A 5,178-nucleotide genomic window follows, 5' to 3' on the forward strand; every position below is an offset into this window, starting at 1 on the left:
GATATTACTTAAATACACATTGATTTGACTTACTCCTGATATGACATTATTCCTTGAGCTGAAACATTATTCTGCTCATGAGCTGGTGATTTGTATTTAAATTTCTGCATGTTTCTCTTTCATATTGAACAATCGCATAGCTTAATAAATTGGGTGCTGTGTTTAATTTTGAGACGCTGCTATCATTTAATTGTCATTTATAGTGCTGTGTGTAAGAAGGCCAGAAATCAGAGTGTGAAATTTCCTCTTTATCTGTTTCGAAGCGATGTGGACATCTTGCTAATAGAACACAGCCAAACGCTTATTGTTCATTTTATACCTTACACAAACACAATTACTGACAAAATCACTCAATTAATCATTTCGCACAGCAGTTTGTGGTTTCTGTGTCAGAAACTCCTCCAGATTTCAGCCAGTGGGAATGCAGCTTGATCCAGAGGAAATCAGCACAGATTGACAGACTTGTTTAATGGGGTATTAGCCATGTAAGAAGTAATCTGGCTACAAGCCAGAAATGAATGTCATTGCTTGTTAAGGGAGAAGCATTTACTATCATTTGAATGACCAGGGGACGTTCGTATATTAGGGGAAATTTTAGATGCAGCGCAGGGTAAGCGGTTTTAGTTTGTGTAACAGATTCCCTCATTAAAAGTTCCCTTTGAAGACAGACGGAGTTGCTGGTATTAAGACACTTGGGGAATTCCATTTCAAAGGGGCAAACTAATTCAGGCTACCCTCGACTGTGTAGTCATTAGAGTTAGTTTTAATAATTGAGCTCAACTAGTAAGACCAAATAGAGCCGAAACTATCAAAAAAAGGCTGTTTTCCTTAAAAAAAAAAAAAATTGTGTATGGGATACATAAAACAGCCGAGCATCCACATCTTTTGGCCCATGATAAGAGCTCGTTTTAAGGTCAAAGCTGAAGAACTGAACAGGGAAATATAAAAGAAAGTATTCTCATCTAATAGATGGCTAGATTGATGTAAGAAAAGCCGAAGAGGGGATAAGTGATACTGTGGGAAAGAGACACTTTAATGGCAATTGTGTACAGCCAGCAGGGTGTCAGACTTTACAAAAGGATGCATGACGAAATCCATGATTCCAAATCCATTGAGCCCCACAGCTGAGACGTCAAGAGGGAGAAAGAGACATTGGAGGTGATCAGAGATAAAGAAAGAGATAGATTGAAGCACAGGGAGATGCCGGGGGGTGATCAGCTCTTCTGTCATGTATGTGCACGCATCTGGCTTCATTTTCCCACAATCCCCCAGTCTTGCCCGAAGGCACGTTTTGCTACAGGAGGGATGCACCGGTTGTCTGGCCACCCTGGTTTAAAGACAGGGAGCATGTAAACACATATTTGAAACAACTTCTTGAATGAACATTCGTTTCTGTATAATCCAGTAACAGTTTCTTTTAAAACCCATAATTCTGCTCCGTTATTCATAATCTGCCTGTAATTATGTTGTGTAATTTTATGCTCTTTTAATTGATTGGACACATTATTAACTGCTGATAAAACATCATGAGGGAAATATAAACCTCTCAATATAAACCCTCATCTTTAATCCCAAAAACTAATTGCCGTCTCTATGCGTAAATGAGGCTGCTGAAGAAAATCCTGAAGATAGACTTGCCGTTTGTTTGCTGAGAGCCTCGACACACTGAAGTGGCAACGGAATAAAATTTAGTACTGTATAATCTACTCAGCTAACCCGTGTTACGCTCTTTGTAGCTTTCAGTTAGCGGCAGAGCTCTTGACATCAAACCCAACTGCATTTAAGAGCTGTCATATGGCAGGAGGGATCTGATTGAATTACTTTGATGCAAGATTCAGCATGTGCATCTTTGATATCACACCTGATGTTGGGGCATATTATCCTGTCACATGAAACTGTCAACTTCACTTTGAGTCTCTCGCGTTAAATTAATGATGAGCATTTTCAATACTGCTTTGTTTGGTTTAGAGCAAATTACAGCAGTCATTGTGCGTTAACACTTGAACTGTCCCTACAGAAATTACTGGAGATAAATGTCTTCTAAAAACATGAGTCATTTGTGCACTTGTTTTTAATTCTGACCTTTAATGAAAAATATTGACCTTAATCAAATGGTTGACATGCCCATTAAAGGTCAGTTTTAAAAACATGGTGCATACTAATGAAGAAATGCCATTTAGTTTCTAAAAAAGTGCTATTGTTTGCTAAAACTGAAACTAAAACTATTCTAGTGATTGATGTAAAGGTATATATAAAAAAACGAATTCCGTAATTCAAATAATGATTTTAGCAATTGAAATAATGCTTAAATAAAACAAATTAAATAAAAAAAAAATGCTAAAGTACCAAAAATTAGAAATGTTGCTTTGACAACTAAAATAAATAAAATAAATACAAGCTGAAGTATTAAAATAAAAAAAGTATATAAAAAATAAAAGATAATAAAATAAAAAAAATTACTAATTCAAAATATTAATAAATACTATAACATGCAAATGATACTAAAATAACACTGGTCTAAAATCATGCTTATTTTAATTTAATAAGAAAATGTTCCTCTTTTAATCTGACTGCATTTATATGAGCAGTGGCAGTATGGAACAAGGCACTGTTGTTTATTGTTCAAGCACAGACACATCTTACATGTATCTCACATCTCCATCAGTGGGAGGTGTTTGAGCTGACTGAATCATCTAGATCAGTGTTTCTCAGTCCAGTGGTCCTGGAGTAGCCCAGAACTGCACATTTTGACATTTCCACTCATCATCTCATTATTAGATGCTCCAAGACCTGAACTGGGAAGACATATGTGATTATTTAATGCATAGTATACATATACTAACTACATTAGCTGTGATCATTATCCTACATGACCATCACATTTGAAAAGGTTTATTACAAAAAATCCTATGTATTTAAAATCTGTTGTTGATTTTTATCTCCACTAGGGTCTCAAAAATGAGAAATACTGCAGTGCAGTTGATGTCCCTTCCAATTTCCTAACATGAACAGCAGAATTGTGAGGATCTTTTTAGCTTCTGTTCTTTCTTCAGTGTGATGAAGTTCAACAAGACAGTTTCCCCAGAGTGGGAGTTTGATTAAAATAAGCAAATCAGAGCTGGGTATGATTCACAGTATTTTTACACTTCTGCTCTCAGTGTAAAACATATTTTGTCAGGTAACCTAAAAATGTGCTTCATGTGGTAACATCTAAATGAACTGGCTTTAATCAAGTCAAAAATATTCTGTATTTCAGAATCAATCTAGGTCATACCAACTACATTTATTTTAAAGGGTTAGATTATGAAGACATTGCTGCAGCTGTATGTAATAACTGTAGTTTTATATTTGACAGTGCTCCAGTTGTAATTTTTATATTACCCAGTGTTAATTATTTTATGTGTCATTCTGCAGGAGATTTTCACCAGGGTTATTGGTAGGTAACTAATACTAAATCCATAAAAATAAAAAAAATTGTTGTGTGAAATAAACCAAACATAAAGCGAAAATGTACAACAATTCTAATTTTCATTTAGTTTATGTACTAAAACAAACTGAAATAAAAACTAAAATCTATACAGACAGTAACTCTTTAGATTAGAGAATACATATTCACTGTTAACTTACAGTTTTCCCTCAATGAACTTCTTATTTGTTGCTTATTGATAGCAGGTTGTTTTAGTAGTTATGTTTAGGTGTTGGGTCGGGTTAAGGCATATAGAATTTGGTCATGCATTAATATGTGCTCTATAAGTACTAATAAACAGCCAATATGCTACACTGTAAAAAATGACCGTGAATTTAACGGTAAAAGACTGTATAAATGCTACAGTAAAAACCTGTTAAATGGTTAACGGTAAATTCCCCTACTATATACGGTGAAAAACTGTATTGGACATTACATGTATTGGACATTAATTTTACGGTAGTATACCGTTTTTGGAAGTGGAAAAAGACTGTATAGCTTACAGTGAATAACCGTAAATTGACATTCCCAGAATTCCCTGCGTTACATTTCAAGTTTGATTTGTTTTTGTTGAAATAACTATGTTTCTTCTCAGTTTTTTCTTCTCAGTTTTGTATATTAGTGTTGTGTGTTACACCTAATGTTGTTAAATTAATGTTTATTGCATTATTTCAGTTTCATGTGTGTTACCATGATGGTGTTTAGTGTTTGTGTGAATGACACTGTGCACCTTCTATATATGTTATTATTTAAAAGCTGCTTGTGATGGGCTTTGGTTCATCATGTGACTTTCTCATCACCACCTGCATTGGTGGTTATCAGTGTATTACAAAGGTACAAAACAGATTTCAGTACTTCAATAGGTTGATATATTAACATTATATCAGTTAATAAAATTACGGTATTTAACTGTAAGATTAAGTTAAAACTGTAAAACCTAAAACGTTGCTACCATATTTTTTACAGTAAAATTCCGGCAACCACAGCTGCCGGTTTTTTACCGTAAATTTTACAGATTTTTTTTTACAGTGTAGTAATATGCATGCTAATAAGCAGCTAGTTAAAAGTGAGAATTGGTCCCTAAACTAAAGTGTTCCCAAACAAACGAAACATGACAAAAACACAACAAAATTATTCAAACTTTTAAATTAAATTGAGAACGGAAAATACAAAAAGAACTAATTCAACTAATTCAGTCTCTGATACTAAAATAACACTGCTTTTCACCCAGTGCTATTTACACTACAATTTAGTATACTGACAGCAAAAACAGAAGACTTGGGGTTAAGTGGATTGAAAGCAAAATGCTAATACGGAGCTCTTTATTGACACAGCTAAATGTAAACCATCGAGTTATTGGACCGGCCACTCGATCGGACACTCCTCCTGGTTCAATATTCCTCATGAAATCTGTGCCATTTTTCATGTTATTTCATTTTTCATGACATTTCAAGCATGGCCCTGTGTTTAAAAATGGTAACTAACCTCAGTCGACCTCACATCAGCGTCTAACTCACAAACAAGCGTGCACAGTGTAATGATTTATTTGAAACATGAAAACACGTACACATAGAAACACGTCTTAGCAAAACGGACCTCAGATAAGAGCACGATAGAGACTTAACATAAATGCAAACATCTGCAAGCAGCTTTTTTTCCATTTTTGATTTCCTTGAATGGAGACCGAATCCATTCTGACTATCCTGGCGTTG

Source organism: Sinocyclocheilus anshuiensis, unplaced genomic scaffold (genome assembly GCF_001515605.1).
Source record: "Sinocyclocheilus anshuiensis isolate Anshui unplaced genomic scaffold, SAMN03320099.WGS_v1.1 scaffold1734, whole genome shotgun sequence".
NCBI lineage: Eukaryota > Metazoa > Chordata > Actinopteri > Cypriniformes > Cyprinidae > Sinocyclocheilus > Sinocyclocheilus anshuiensis.